We start from the raw sequence: 17,887 nt of genomic DNA on the forward strand, positions 1-17,887 counted from the left end.
CAACAGACTCCTGACAAATCCTTCTTCTCTCCACTCCATCTTTACACCATTGTCAATAATACCTGGTCCCAGATTCTTGAATCATTTTAGGGTTCTGTGTTACAAATCAGAAAGTGTCTGCATTTCCCACATTATGGCTGAGGCTTCACATTTCTGGGAATCTGTTCCTTTAGTGTCCACTTGTCTCACCAGCTCCCATTTTTATCTTTGTCTTTTGTGTATGTACCAACTATATATATACCTTCTTAGTCATGTTAGTGGGCTTACAGGATGGAGGGATGATATATGCCTACATCTTTGATGTGCCAGTTAGTACCTGTGGTAGCCGAGGTGATTTTAGGAGAGTGAAAGATATGATGGACCCAAAGATCTTTCAGTCCAAAAGCAAATACTTCCCAAATTAGTAAATACTTCTGAATTGCTTGAAGTGGGAAAAGAGAGGAGGGAAATGATATTTATCAAGCGGTTAGTTGCAGCATAGTAGACTGGTGGTTTACACACTTTAAGTAAGTTTTCTTGACAAGCCTACAGTGTAGTTACTCATGTCCCCACTTTAGAAATGGTAACCTGAGCTTAGTTAAAGAGGGCTGAGAAACTTAGTTACATAATCAGGAAGTGTAAGAGCCAGGATTTGCAACTAGTCTGTTTGATTTCAAAACTGGCACCTCTCCGATGTACCCTATTATTCATTATCATCAAAAACTAATTATAAGAACTTTAATAACCAGTCAACACTAAATTTGTACATCGGAGGTAGATAGACCTGTGAATGAAACGTACTGTCATTATTTTGGTAGATTACCAAGCTTACATTTATAAGCTAAAAGTTTAGATCTATAAATTGAAAGGATACAGAAAAGGTCACGTTGTGAGGTAAAAGTGACATTACATGTGTAGGGCACTGGTGTTAAACACTTAACAACATCATCTCATTTGATCATAAAAACAACAGTGTTTTTTAAGACAGGAAAATGAGAACTTAGAAGAGCTAAATAAATTGGCCACAAGTACACAGCTGTGAAATCAGGCTTTAAAACAAAGTCTAACAGACTCCAGACTTCCAACTCCCAAACACTGTCTACGTCACTTCCCCCAAAGAGTCCAGATTGACTGACCAAATGCCTTCTCTATACTTCATCATTAATTTACTGTGACCATTCACAATTCAAAGAATCTCTCATGATATAGCCTTCTTCCGCTGTACAAATCGAAAGTTCGGAAGATGGTCTCAACCAGGTTCACCATGGAGCAGACCCACACATCTAGAACCACAGCTAATTTTGGTCCTCAAACATCAACCTGTCCTGTTATCATCAAATGACTTTAAATTGCAAGGCAAAGACATTTTAGAATTGAACTCAGATGAGTGTCCAAATTTGACCTAATGTCCTTGGATATTCCATTAAATGAAATTGGAGGATGCCTTGAAGGTCATAGAAAGCAGGATCTGGTATTTACCATAAGTGTTAAACTGATGCAAAGCTAGTTAGAAATAATATACTAGTGAAAGATTTATTTTTGCCTTTATAGGAGAACCTTGAATAAAAGAGAAAGAGAATAATGTTTGAGAAGAAGTATATATATATGTATATAAAATGAATATATACATATATATATTCATTTTAGTTCCAATTAGTTAACATGCAGTGTTGTATTAGTTTCAGGTGTACAATATGATTCAACACTTCCACACATCACCTGGTGCTCATCATGACAAGTGCACTCAAGAAGAAGTTTTTTAAAAAGGGTTTTTTGGCTTATTTATTTGGCAGTTTAAAGTCTCCCTCAACATATGAAGATAATATGTGAAAAGTGAATACCATAGTAATTTTTCCTTTTACAAATACAGTTCCCTTTTTGGTATGGAGATAATGAGAAAGGAATATTACAGGAAAAGAAGATGTTGACATGTTACAGAGCTATAAGAATATAATGATAAAAGGCCCTGGGATGCCAGGACGATGAGATGACTTACTGACATCTTAAAAGTTTAATTAAAAAAAGTAGTAAGACTTGCAAGAGGAAGGGGCACCTGGGTGGCTCAGTCGTTAAGCGTCTGCCTTTGGCTCAGGTCATGATCCCAGCGTCCTGGAATCAAGCCCCACATCAGGCTCCCTGCTCGGCGGGAAGCCTGCTTCTCCCTCTCCCACTCCCCCTGCTTATGTTCCCTCTCTCACTGTGTCTCTCTCTGTCAAATAAATAAAATAAAATCTTAAAAAAAAAAAAGACCTGCAAGAGGAAGTCTGAGTGAGTCGAGGCACTCTTGATTCCCATTCTCTTGTTCTCAAATATCCATAAAATCCTTTTTTTAAATATTCAAAACAGCCAATGTGAATGAAAGAATAAAACACCTTTCAGATCCCAATACGAATCTCTACCATCTCCAGTATTTCTGAGAAAAGGTAAAGAGACAATACTAACAACTAATTTCAACCTCAGACTTCAACCAAGGAAACCCCCTCACCCCCCCCCATGACAAAATGCTGGGACAGGACTAGAAATTGGTCTCGTATGCTGTAAAAATTACACCAGGGATCTCTGCTACCTCCATGGGGAACACCAGGCAGGGCCTGTGAGGAAGCAACAGGACTAATGAATAGTCTGAGCATGGAATCAATCTCTGGTGTGAGAGGAGCACAAGAGAGTGAACTCTAAGTTTATTTGAGGTGAAAATAAATCTGCAGATATGTGGAATGCCTAAGCACAACCTTGAGGAGTGTAAATGGAAAATGGAAATAACAGAAATAGGGACATTGACTCATTCAGCCTCCTTCTACATCAAGATACATAGAGCATCTCTTGACCAGGTTATGACCAAGCATCTCAGTTACATTGAACATTGATTGGCATATTAAGTCAAATACTTTGGGCATGTTTAAGCACCACCATCTGTCCAATGAAAAGTTATTATATTCTAAGTAGACGTCTAACCAGGCAATTTGCCACCTAATCTGTTCCCATTGTGAAAACTATCTTTCGTTATCTCAACTATATTATGCTACAGGCAATTTTCCAGACCTTCTCATAATTGACTGAGTTTGGGGGGAAAAGGGACAATTCTATAAATCTTTCCTCATTATTTAATATCACCACAACCATGCTGAGCATTTCATTGAAAGGGGTAGGACTACCAAGGCTGACCCTCCCTAATATCGCCTTTGCTCAAAGATAAAAATTCCAGTTCTTTCCTAAGTTCAGATGAGGGAAAAAGTTTCATAAATCCTCCATTTAAAAACTATGAACTCAGGGGAGAATGGGTGGCTCCGTTGTCTGAGCATCCCACTCCCTTTCTGCTCAGGTCGTGGTCTCCCCCCATGAGATCAAGCCCCAAGTGGAGCTCGTGCTCAGCGCAGAGTCTCAGAGTCTGCTTAGGATTCTCTACCCCCCTGACCTCCAACCCCACTCACACTAGTTCTGACTCTAAAATAAATAAATAAATAAATAAATAAATAATAAAATCTTTAAAAGAAAACCACTATGAATTTAGAGGGCCCTGAGCCTCAGACTTTAGTGTGTATAACAAATACCTAGAGAGCTATTAAATGCAGACTCCCAGGCTCTATCTCCAGAGATTCTGATTCAGTAGACCTAGGGTCAGATCCAGGAAATGTCAGTGTTTAATAATTTTCTCAGGTGGTCTTACCACAGATGATCCAAGACCCCTGAATGGGAAACACTGCAGACTAATGGAAAAACAAATGTGCCCCTGGTACACTAGAGTGTAATAATTAGACTCTAATGTCATCAATGTGGTCCTTCCATGGTCATTGGGAAACTGGACAAAGCAGTCACATGGAAATTATTATATACTCTGTTCCAGGAAAAAGTGGTTTATCCTCTTTCCTTCTGCATTACAGAGAGCTAGCTTCTCAAAATGTACTATGATCTCTTTTCTGGACATTAAATTGGTGGCTTTTATTTAATGGTCACATTGATCATAATTCCATAACTAATGAAAATTACCTGAGAGCTTTAAGAAGCATGGTGATGAAGAAGTAAATTATATCCATTTGGTATTTTCAGCATTTTCTGTTTTGTATTTCCCATTCTGTCTTAGAACTGAACTTTGGTAGCTAGGTCCCTTGAACTTCAAAGAAAATCCGAGTTAAAGGCTCAACATTTTCAATGTCATCACTAATGGCTACTGTTATCATTGCTGACATGAACTTATGAACTACTAAACTAAGCTTGATTTCATTCATATTAATCAAGATGTCAGATAGGAGCACTTACCCTATCTCCCATTTGACTTATAGGTCTCATATTTTCTTCCCTTAGAAAAGGTGTCATTGTATCAGTTGAAAATTGAACTGTGGCTTAAAGTCAAGTGGTTAAATCAATTAAAGCTATGCTTAGATGTTTAAGAATACAATGCTCACCTAGAAGCTAGTGCATCATAGGAGAAAAGCTAATACTACCAGAGGAGTCCATGGGGAGCCATGTTAAAGACAAACAGAAGAGGGCAGGAAAGAGAGTGAAAGGTGTGGAGAAGGTTATAGAAGGTAGGAGAAGAACAGAAGAAAGTGACAGATTACTGATTCAGGAACCATAGTACCTGACATTTAGTAGTTGTTTAATATAATTGGTGGGACTTTAAAATCCATGGAATTTTCTTTTTTTTTTTTTTAAAGATTTTATTTATTTATTTGACAGAGAGAGACACAGCGAGAGAGGGAACACAAGGAGGGGGAGTGGGAGAGGGAGCAGCAAGCTTCCCGCTGAGCAGGGAGACCGATGTGGGGCTCGGTCCCAGGACCCTGGGATCATGACCTGACCAGAAGGCAGATGCTTAACAATTGAACCACCCAGGCACCCCAATCCATGGAATTTTCTTAAAACTATGAACAAGCCACTTATATCCTATTTGGCCCCACTGCCACCATATGTAAAATATGATGGCATTGCTCAGAAGCCATGATAGAATTAACTTGGAATATATTATACCTACACACTTTGAGAAACAGTCAAGAAAATAGGTGTTTAATTCTATCAACAGAATTAAAAAAAAAAAGAGAGAGACAAACTGAAAGGAAATTTGATGGTAGACCTTTAGAAATTATAAAATCATCCCAAAAGAAATGTAAGATATGTTACTTTCTACTTCCTTTATTCTACTTTTGTTTCCAAAAAAACCTAACACATTTATAACCAATAGAAGCTGTATTTCTCATGTTCCTCATCTCATAAGATGGACTGATGGAATAGATGGAATAAGACAGTGGCCGTGAAATGAAGGTAAATTTTGGTAGAGCAAAACATTTTTGATTGTCTTATTTCTGAAAGCACTTCTAAGTATTGTTGGAACAGAAGCCAATATATCATGAATCCAATGAAGCTAAAGTTTCAGGGCCCCTCACTTGCCATTTTAGAGAGTGATAAAAATCATATTGTGAATATTTATCAAAAAAACTTCAGGTCATCTCCATTTTTTAATAATGATAATGATTTAAAAAATAGCATAACAATTATTGAGAGATTACTATGTGCCAAGCACTATGCTAAGTATGTCATAGGCTTACTTAGTCTATTCAAAGAAGAATCACACTTGAGCTTAAGAAGACAAATACTACAACGTTGTCAAAAAATAGGTCTTTATTCCTGCCTGTCACAGATGGCAATCAATCAGTGATAGATCACGAACGACTTGAAAGACTTGTAGTGCTTTATTCATCTTTGTCATTTTCAGCAGCACCTGGAAATAAGGATATGAACAATTGAATGGCTGAGTTAATTAATGAATTTTACTGCCTATCTTCTGCCCAAGGCAACACTGGATGCTGTGGAATGCAAAGGATTATAAAATATTTCCTAATTTCAATCTGTGTGTGTATGTGTGGATGGAGGAGTGGGTAGATGGGGGGGTGGATGTGTATGTGAGATAAATGATCTGGAAAAAAGAAAACAAATAGCACTGAGGCAAGTAAAAAACAGTGTGGCCCAAACCCAAAATACCTCATGTTAATTTTTCTGTATTTTGAATCCACAACTTCCTCAAAAAGCCAAATATGGCAAGAAAAGAGACCAAGTTGAAGCTCCCATTCATTATGAAATGTTTATCTCTGCCTTTTTCCCATCAGTGCAACTTGTACTGGATTTTTATTTCACAAAAACAATTCCTCTGAATTATGACATCCTCTGGTACTTTCTTTAAAGGACATATTCCTCCCAATTTTTAGGACTCACTTATATTTAGGACTCAAACTTGTATTTGACTCAGTTTCTCCACTGTGGTCATTGTTATTGACCTCATATTTACTATTATTTTTTGAGTCTTCTTAGGATTATCTTAGACTCCTTCCCCCACCTTGGCCCCATTCAATTATCTAGTCGATTATTCTTTTTTCCCCCAAAATATCCCCTTCAATTTCATTCCCATTTCAACTGCTATAATCAAAATTATATCACCTCTGTCCTGGCCCATTGTACAAATAATCTGACTAATCTTATTCCAATCCATTCATAAAGCTATGGCATAATTTCCTAAAAAAGTATGATTCTATTAAAAAGAAACCCCCCTGCTCTGGTTACAGTCTAAACTCCTCCTCTTTATTCAATGATCATGCTTTATTTTTTTTAAAAAGTAATCTTTAATCTGATAAAAATATAACTTTTAACACATATATATCATCTAAAGATAGAACCAAGTAATTACTGAGGATAAATTTTGTTGAAATGAACCGGAGATTAATTGGAAAGTAGCATCCCAGATCAAATAATTAGAATTATGCATAAAATGGTGATGGCTAGATAAAGGATTGCCTGTGGGGAGAAAATTGTGAATGTCATTGACTGCACTTTTGAAACCTAAATTATATATTTTGTTTTATATTTCTTGGGTTCAAAATAATAATAATAAAAGGAAAAAACAGGAAAATATATGATTTAAAAAATTTAAGAGAGTTAAGAATATGGCAGAGTGGGAAAAAAATGATCACAAAACATTGGAGTCCCTGAATTCTGTCTCAACTCCGAAAGCTAGATGAAATTTTGTTCAAATTCTCTACATTTGTTTCTTCCCCAAACTAATTTTCAGTTATTTCTGACTTATTAGCAAATAATAATTCTCACACATGAGAATAACACAAAAATACAAGGGATTGCTAAGGAACACATTTACAGCTCTCGTAGCTATACGGTTATAAGTCAGCTGAAAACATTTACCTCCTATCAGATAGGACACTGACTACAGTAAAAACGAATGCCTCATTTTCTCTCTTAGAAATAATTTGAAGGGCACTGGGGTGCCTGGGTGGCTCAGTTCGTTAAGCAGCTGACTCTTGATTCCTGCTCAGTCATGATCTCAGGGTCATGGGATCGAGCCCTGCATCGGGCTCTATGCTCAGTTGGGAGTCTGCTTCTCCCTTTCGCTCTGCTCCTTTCCACCCACCCCCCACCGCTCTCACACGTGCGTGCTTGCGTGCTCTCTAAAATAAATAAACAAAATCTTCTTTAAAAATGAAGAAAAAGAAATAATTTGAAGGGCACAAAGATAGACCTTGTAAAAACCAAGATAAGTAAAGCAGGTGAATACATAAAAAACATCATATAGCTATTACCTTCAGAGGAAAAAAGGGAAGGAAAATATAGGTATAATCTTTCATAATCCTTAGGAAAAAAGCCAAAACTTATTTTTAAGAAGTATACAATCTATAAAAAATAAATTCAAAAATGCACAGTTAGTAATTGAGACTCAGACCAAAGAAAGGGCTGGGAAAGCAAGTGCCTTTCATTATTTCCAAAAGATTCTATGTGCCTTAGGATTAAAGAAACTGATTACAATTTATTTAGGTTCTCCTACAAACATAAATGATAAATCATCCTGTATGTGTTGCTCAATTTTCTAACTATGCATTTAATAGTGGGGACTTTTACAGTGTCCCTAATAGATTTGTACCAATTTTTTTCTTAAAGAATTTTAGGCATGTTGAAGAATTCTTGCTATTTCACCAAAAAGCCAGCCACATGGTCATTAAAATTTTCTGTGGCATTTAAACTTAATATGACTAAGACGTGGTTATAAAATAAAATAACACTCCATATTGGGAAACCTTTTAAAAAGCTGAATGAACCTTTTTATTCTACATACATCAGACTCTTAATGGCTTTTCAACAGTTTGGGCCATTTTGTGAAATTACCACAGCTGCTTCACATTAGCAGAGAAGTTTTGTTATAAAGGATAGAGTACAAGCTGCTAAGTCACACTCCATAGCCCCGACGTCGATTTTGTTATTTATTCCTTCTGGGTCTTACGGTTTGTTTTGTTTTCTACTTAATGAAGACTTTCCAGGAATTTTTTAAAGAAAAAGCAAAAAAAAAAAAAAAAAAAAAAAAGTCAAAATTATGTTCTCCCCAATGAAAATACCCAAACAATTCAATTCAATTATTTATTGAGTGTCTAATCATATTTAGCAATAGGCCTATTAAAATATCAAAATACATCCCCAGAACTTCTCAAATCCCTCCTCGTCATTTCCCTGAAACTGCAGAAATTAGAAAATATTCCAGCATAAGTGCATTGTTTTGTGAAAGAGGAAAAAGTAATACCAAAATAGCTTTTCTTTTCAATTTTAGCATCAGAATTAAAAAAAAAACTTTCACAGAACTCGTTTTATTACTTGGTACTCAGAATATCGCTTTGAACTGTGTACATTGAAACTATGAGTATGATCACGTAATGAGCAGGAAACTTAAGGAAGCCCTTGCTACTTTTTTGTAGACCACATAGCATTTTACATTTGAAGCCAAGGAAAAACTTTACAACAGCTTAATATGGGCTTAATAAGACCTACAAGGTCTTGTTATTTCCAGTGACCTTGCCTCATGCAGGAAAAGCTCCTTGCTTTTACCCTAGATTATTTTGATTTCAATTAAAATTATTTCAATCATCTAAAAATATTAGTAAATCTTTCTCAGTAATATTACTAAATCTGGACTGAGATCTGTCCTTAAATAACTAAATAAAATTGTGGCTTTTAAATGTTATTAAAATTAAAAGTCTGAATAATTCCTGAGGAAGGTAGAAATTTGCTAAAATCCACGTACCTTCCTCTTGTGAGCAGTATGGGAAATTGCAATCATGATCATACAGTAGCCAAAATGGACTCTTTTTTTGTTGTTCTGAAGACTTGAGTACAGCGCCTACATTGATAACATAATCTAAATTTAACTGCTTGATATTTTTGACTTTGTATTTTCATTCTGAAAACAAGACCACAGTCCAGAATATTTTCCTAAATGGTTAAGAGCCAACAATTTGAGATTACGTACTTCACACATAGATCGCAAAGACTTTGATTAGTGTTAACTGATTTTTCTAATGGCCGGTGGAATACAAAAAAATATAGCTGGCGATGAGGATGTATTTGTAAATTTGATTCCTGCTTTCTACATAGGAAAATAACTTTTGGTCTATCTATAGAAGAAAATTAAATTGAAAATAATTAAACATGTGTTTGGGATTATTTAAATTTATAAATTAGATGTAGTCCATGGCCAGATAGATCAACAATTACAAGACACAACTGTGGTAGGGGTGGCAGAAGTGGTGAAGAAAGAAAAGAAAAAAAGAAGAAGGAAGGAAGAGAGGAAAGGAGGAAAGAAGGGAGAGAGAGAGAGAGAGAAAAAAAAGGATTCTCAAATGTTTATAGGCTCCATGTAGACATTGCCTCAGAAAGGCAGAGAAACTTATAGTTTTCTATATTTATATATGATTACTTAAAATTCCACCTATTTGACCACTCTTTTATTATATATTTAAAAAGTACTCTATAGAGGCTATAATGACATCATTATATACATACACGTATATATATTCAGCAACCTTTTCTAATATTTATGCATGTGGGCAATGAAAAGGCAGTATGCATATAAAATCCAAACTTCTTCAAAGTGAAACTTGAAAAGATTTTTCATTTTGGCTGTCTGCTATTTTAAACCATAATATTACAATCCTAGTCAAAAGAAGTCCAGTAAGTCAATTCTAAGTTTGGGTCATCAATTCTATAAACTTAAATGCTCTATTAAGTCTTATTTATTAAAGACTGGACTAGCAAATATTTTTTTAATTTAGAAAAGTTTGGTACATTTAAAAAAATAAAATAAATAAAGTCTGGTATATTTAAATAAAAGAGTGTGAATCAAATTAGCATTCTATGTCAGCATATGTAACATCATAATACGATTTAATTTTTTTGTAAGTAGAACAATTATGTTTGCTTACAAATAAATTATCAAGGAACACCATTTCTAGGATCTTACAATTTTAAAAATTATCAAGATTAAATAGAAATTTTATATGTTTTGGCTCTAGTATTGAAATTATTTTTAAACAGAACACAGGTATGTAATGATATTTTAAGCCAATCCAAAAAGTTAAAAAAAAAAAGAACTCTTCTCTAATTTCATGGCTATTAAGAACATGAGGCTTTTGGGCACATTTTAATCAAAATTAACCAATATTAATAGTCTCAGTTGAATCATTGAAAAACTGAAGCCAAATGTTAATTTAAAAGAAAGCTTAACCATAATTAAAATCTAATTAATCATAGAAACTTTGTCTTTATAAACAATTAAGGACTACTTTAATCCTAAACAGATCACTTATATTTACAGTGATTGGCAAACCTATTGCTTTTTTAATAAATATAATATCTAATAAATTGTTCTTATAATAAGCAGAAACAGGTTGTACTTTCTAAATGTTTTTAAACATGCAGAGACCAACACATTTCCGTATTTTTGAGGTTGTTTTTCATCTGATATAAATTCTTGTATCTTTTCTGTTCACTTTCTATATCTTTGAATATCAGGAAGTGATGTTATTTGTTAGATGGTCTTTTGTGTATATGTGCGTGTGGTCATTTGTAAAGAGAATCCTGAGTGGAAAGGGGTATTATTTATTTATAATGAGAACAGGCTTGCAGTATCAAATTATTTTCCAGTATAAAAATAAAAAAATATAAAAGCAGCAAAGAAGAGGAGATTGTCTTGAATTAAGCTTTCACTATGTGCCAGAGACAAAAATGTCCTGTTTGCAAGATAAATTATGAGTCACATAATAAAGTTTTACTCTTGTATCCATTTGGACTTTTACTTTTTCTAAGACCTAAAAACTTGGCCTTTACAATAAATATAATATTTGTTACCATGAAACATTTGAATCATTTTATAAATTTCATTGTTATAACATACATATACTAAAGTACCCAAATCTTAAGTGCACAACACAATGATTTTTACATATAGATTAAGATTTTTATATATACATCTCAGATATAAATAGTAATATACAAAGATACATATCTTTACCACTATTCAGATAGAGACTATTTTCCTACCTCTCCAGGTCAATAACCCTCTGAGGGAACCATTATTCTGATTTTTATCACCACTGATTAGCTTTGTTCATTATTGTACTTTTACATAAATGAAATCATATAGAATGTAGTTTTTTGATCTTAGTTTCTTTTTTAAATGTAACCACAATTCAATGTTTTTTTTTAATATATTCATAAATTTGAACAACCAACACCACTATCTAATTCTAGAACATTTTTATCACCCCAAAAAGAGCCCTGTGTCCATTAGCAGGAGCTCACACATTTGCCTATTCTAGACATTCCATGTAAACGATATCATACAATAAGTAGCCTTTCATGTCTGACTTCTTTGACTTTACATAAAGTTTTCAAGGTTCATCCATTTTGTAGCATGTATCAGGACTTCATTCCTTTTTATGACCAAATAGTATTCCATTGTATGGATAGCCCACATTTGTTTATGCCCTAGTTAGTTGATGGACATTTAGATTGTTTATACTTTTTACTTACTATAAATAATGCTGCTATGAACATTTGTGTATAAATCTTCATGTGGACATATGTTTTTAATTCTCTCTTTGGTAGAATATCTAGGAGTAGGCTTGCCAATTTGTATGGTAAGTCTATGTTTACTTTTTGAAGAGTTGCCCAACTTTATTCCAAAGTTGAATCACTATATGAAACACCTGAAACTAATATTATACTGTATGTTAATGAACTGGAATTTAAATAAAAACTTTTAAAAAAACACAACAAAGTGGCCACACCATTTTAAATTCCCACTAGCAATGTCTAGGGGTTTCAGTTTCTTCCCACCCTCACTAACATTTGTTAGTCTTTTTATTATTATTATTATTATTATTATTATAGCTAACTAATGAGTGTAAAGTGGTATTTCATTATAGTTTTGATTTTCATTTTTTTAATAACTCATGACGTTGAACACTTTTTCATGTACTTATTAGCCACTCATATATCTTTTTTGGAGATCTATCTATTCAAGTAATTTGTCTATTTTTATTTGCCTGACCCAAAGGCATGAGGAGTTACTCCCATCTTTCCTTCTAAGAATTTTATGCTTTTAGCTCTTACACGTTGGTCTATGATCCATTTTGAGTTAATTCTTGTTCATGGTGTGCAGTGGATTTCCAACTTCATTATTTTGCATGTATAGATCCAGCTGTCCCAGAATCATTTGCTGAAAAGTTTATTCAATTCTCCCCTTAATCGTCTTACCTCATTCATTGAAAATCATTTGACCATAAACATAAGGGTAAATTTCTAAACTCTCAACTCTATTTTAATGATCTATATGTATATCCTCATGCCAGTATCATAATCCTTTTTTTACTGTAACTTTGTAGTAAGTGTAAATCCTCCAGATTTTTTCCTCTTTGTCGGAATAGACTTTGCTGGGGTGCCTGGGTGCCTCCGGCAGTTACGTGTCTGACTTGGACTCAGGTCATGATCTCAAGGTCGAGGGATAGAGCCCCTGAGCCCCTCCTGCTGGCTCTGCGCTCAGTAGGGAGTCTGCTTCTCCCTCTCCCTCTGCCCCTCCCTCTGTTCGTGCTCGAGCTCTCTCTTTCTCTCAAATAAACAAATAAAATCTTAGAAAAAAAAGAATAGATTTTGCCAATTTGGGGTCCCTTACATTTCCATGTGAAATCAACCTGTCAATTTCTGGAAAAAGAAGGACGAGGAGGCAGCTGGAATATTTATTTCAGTCTTTTTAAATTTCTTTCAAGGATGCTTTATGTTTCAGTGTAATAAGTCTTTTATTTCTTTTGTTAATGCTATTCTTAAAATATTATTCTTTTTAATGAAATTGATTTCTCAATTATATTTTTGGATAGGTAGAAATGCAATTGATTTTTGTATATTGATCTTGTATCCTTTAACTTTGTTAAATTGACCTATTAGCTCAAATAGGGTTTTGGTGGATTCCTTAGGATTTTCTGAATGGAAGATCACATCATCTACAAAAAGAAATAGTTTTATATTTTCTTTCTATTTGAATGCCTTTTATTTCTTCTTCTTGCCAAATTTTCTGAATAGACCTTTTAACACAATGTTGAATAAAGTGATAAGAGCAGACATTCTTGTCTGGGTCCTGATTTTAGGAGGAAAACATCCAGTCTTTAGCCACTTAACATAGTGTTAGCTGTGGGATTTTCATAGATAGCCTTCGTCAGGTTGAAGTAATTCCTTCTATTCCTGGTTTGTTGAGTGTTTTTATCACAAAATGATGTTGGATTTTGTCAATGGATTTTTTTTTTTTTTGCATACTGAGATTATCATGCACCTTTATGCTACTAACATGATGTACTACGTTCATTATTTTTCACATGTTGGGGCAAGACCTTTGGGTCCCCTCCCTCCTTGGAAGCTTTGTACTATCACTTTGCTATCACTCAATAAACCTTGCTTTGCTGCCAAAAAAAAAATTTTTTTTTTCATATGTTGACCCAACCTTATGTTCCTGGGATAAATCCCACTTGCTTGTGCTATATATTCCTTTTTATATGTTTCTAGACTCAGATTACTGGTATTTTGTTGAGGATTTTTGTTTTTATATTCATAAGATATATTGGTCTCTAGTTTCTTTCTTTGTGATGTCTTTTTCTGATTTTGGTATCATAGAATGAGTTGTTGGGTATTCTATTCTATTTTTTGAAAAAGCCTTTGAGGGATTATTGTTAATTCTTCTTAAATATTCTGGTAGAATTCACCAGTAAAGCCACCTGGGCTTGAACTTTCCTTTTTTGAGTAGTTTATAAACTACTAGTTTAAAATCTTTACATGTTGTAGATCTATTCAGATTTTTTTTTTATTTCTTTGTGAGTCAGTCTCAGTCGTTTGTCTTTCTAGAAAATTTTCCATTCTGTATAGGTTATATAATTTGTTGGCAGACAATTGTTCATAATATTTCCTTATAATCCTTTTTTATTTCTGTAAGATCAGTGGTGATATTTTCTCTTTTATTCCTGATTTTAGCAACTTGGGTCTTCTCCTCTCCTCTCTCTCCCTCTTCCCTCTTGGTCAATCTTCCTAAAGACTTGCCAAATTTTTTTATCTTTTCAAAGAAACAGCTTTTGGTGTCATTGATTTTCTCTATTGTTTTTCAACTCTATTTAATTAGTTTCTACTTTAACCTTTAGTATTTCCTTCTTTCTGCTTGCTTTGGGTTTTGTTTTCTCTTATTTTTCTACTTTCTTAAGATGAAAGTTTGGTTATTGATTTGAGATACTTCTTTTCTAATATAACTGTTTAGTCATAAATGTCCCTATAAGCACAACTTTAGCTGCATCCTATAACATTTGTATGTTGTGTTTTGTTTTCATTCATTTCAAAGTATTTTCTAATTTCACTTATGATTTTTTCCCTCTAGTACATACTTTTTGTTTCTAGTTTCTTTGCTCATCATCATGTCTGGTGAGATTCATTCATGCAGCTGTTTGTAGCAGCAGTTCATTATTGTTATTGATTTTTATATTCTCCTTAATAAATGTATTGCAATTATTATCCATTCTATCAATGGACATTGGTTTATTTTCAGTTTTTGTCTATTATGGCTAAAACTGCCATGCCTTTTGCTGGACATCCAAAGTCATTTCTCTTGGGTATATTTTTAGAAATGAAATTGCTTGATCGGGATAGGCTTAGTTTAAATGTCATGCCCCGTGAGGCTATGATTCCTAGTGCATAGCTCATAGCTTGAATTCTAAGAAAAATAAGATGTCATCTGAGCTGAGGTAAATAAGGTATCTGGAAGGCTTACTTGAACAGTTCTACTTTACTTGCAAAATTTTGGGGATCATAATGCAATTAAGTTTCTGTATGTGTGTGTGTGACTGGTCTGCTCTAGTGAGAGTGTTTTGGGCCAGGTATTTACTTTGGGGTTTTCACTTGTTCATTATGTTCAACTTTTAAAAAGAAGTTAAGTATATAAACTTAAAAGTAAGTACCATGTGCTTTTAAGTTTGATGCTAAATAAGAAGAAAGCTAGAGAAAGGAATTTGTTTTAGTATGTAGATGCTGGTTTTCTTTTTATCATTGTTCATCTGACATGATAATATATTAATAGACTTAGGGTATGAGTACCCCAAGTAGTTTAAAATTATTAGAGGAAGAGCTCAAGGTCAATAAATATAACACAATATAATATATGGGTAATTAGATCTTATGTTTATATAAAAGCAGCAGTAATATATCAGATATGTATCAAACGTGCTTATAGAATGCATACATGTGAAAACTTAACACTCCCTTTGCACTGAAGTCCAAGGTGCATTTTAAATGTAATGAGTTAGAAGCAGGAAAAGTTTTAGTTTCTTATGTTTTCTTGGTGAACATGATAGGAGTATGAGTGAAGGTTTCTAGTTGCAATGTATCTGTAAGTTCATTCAGGTTCCACTATAAATTAAACAAATCTCTAGAGATGAGGGCTGATGGAAGGAAAAGTATAGTTAAGACTATCCATGAGTTATAATCGTTACAACTTTTTTTCAGAAGCGACACTTCAGAAAAAATCTCTATCTAATCACAAAATTCAAATGGTTTCTTCTATTGTGTTCTTTTGTTTGTGACCAAGGAGAGTGTATGGGAAATAACCAAATGTTTCTAGTGAACATTTCTCATTGAGCATAGGAAAAAGTCTTCTCATCTAACCAAAGGCTACACTCTTGTTTCCTTTAGGAGGGGTTTAAAGACATATGTCTCACATATCCATTCAGAAGAAACAATATTAACATTTGGCTTTGCATTTTGTTAATAATTTAAGTGTTTTCTTATAAGAGACTTCTCAAATTTTGGCCTAGATTATAGTTCATTATTTGGTAATTAAAGCAATTAAGTAAATTTCATTCCTACCTTGATTAATTTCATTGAATTTTCTACCATCAACATATTTCCTGAAAAATTATAAAACAAATTAAAAAAAAAAACAAACAGAACCAGGAATAGCAGATACTTTAAAGTACCTAAAGGTATATCAGCAAGGGTAGCTTTCTTAAATTTGTTTAATGCATCCATAGTACAGAGTTTCTGTGATCACATGATATGAAAAGATGGCCTACAATGAACAAGTCTTAACAGTTTTTCTGTTCTTATTATGGGTAAATAGACTGTGAGATGCATACACAAATTATTTTTAATTAATTATCTATTACATGGGTAGCACATTTTATTTAAAAATTTTTCTTTAAATCCAATAACCTTACCAATTATGACAAGGCAAACATCAATCATTGTTGCCATATTTTTATTATACCTTTCTTTGTAATAATTAACAACTATTTTTGTTTATATCATTAGAAAATATCAAAGAAAAGAAAAATACTAAAAATTTGTATTTGCTTTTATTGCCGTTATCTGTGTGTCTCTACTGGGTTAGTGTTCATGCCAACAGAAGCCTGAAATCAACAAAGTTGACTTCGGTCTGTTCTTTCTAGAAATCCAAACTGGGTAACTTTTCCAAATGTAGATTTTCCTCAGTCAAAAGTCCAATTTTGAAGCATCCTATATACTTGTTGAATATAATCAAAAAGCACAACAAAGAAATCCATACCCAACTAAGTAAGACTTTGCTGAAGTCAGGTGCTCTGAAAATACCCAAGCCAAACTGGCTTGGAGCACAAGAAATCTTAAGTGGTAACTTTGTCAGATAATGTCATCCAGGAAGTTTATTCTTATTATTGTGCACAAGTCATAATTTCCTTCACTTTTTAATATCCTGCTTCTGAGAATGTCATAGAATTCATAACTGAAAAGGACCAAGGAGTTCATATAGTCCAATTATCACTTATTATTGGATAACTAGTTATCAGATTTTTTCTTCTATACTCCCATTACTAGAAAATAGATAACCACTTATCATCAGCTCATATTTTTAGAAACTTCTTTCTTGTATTTATTTCTTAAATTTATTTTTGTATTCTTATATTTATTAAGGTCAATCTCCTTGTAATTTCCTCCCTTTGATATTATTTCTGTCATCTGAGAACATTAGCAAGAGCAATCATTACCACCAGTTGAGGTCTTATAATGTGCTAGGAATGACAATAGGCATTTCATATACACTTACCATTTAATCCTCACAACTGAACTAGGAAGTAATTAGCTTTCATTATCCTCATATGTTCTAGATAATAAAAAGGGGTAACTTGCCTGATAGTATATTACTAAATTGCAAAGCTATATTTTAAGGACAGATTCAAAAAGACTGAGATTTTCATATTTCTATATTCAGATAACAGCATTTAAAATATTTAAATATAATCATCATATCTCTGTAAGTCTGCTTTTTTCCCCCAGCTGAACGCACCCAGTTCCTTCCACAGTGTCTTCTATGTTAGTGTTTCCATGATTATACTATCCTGTCCACTCTGCTCTGGGCAGCTCCAGTTTGCCAATATCCCAACAAAGTAAACCCAGAAGGGGGCACAGCGCTCTGAGTCTTACCTAGGTAGAATGTAGAAGCATACTACAACTTTCCTTTCTTCAAATATTAGTGTTTCTAGTAAGGCAGAGTGAAATGACCTAATTTTTGAAGCCTCATTTTAGAATGAGA

This window comes from Phoca vitulina, unplaced genomic scaffold (genome assembly GCF_004348235.1).
Source record: "Phoca vitulina isolate PV1807 unplaced genomic scaffold, GSC_HSeal_1.0 scaffold53, whole genome shotgun sequence".
Taxonomy (NCBI): Eukaryota; Metazoa; Chordata; class Mammalia; order Carnivora; family Phocidae; genus Phoca; species Phoca vitulina.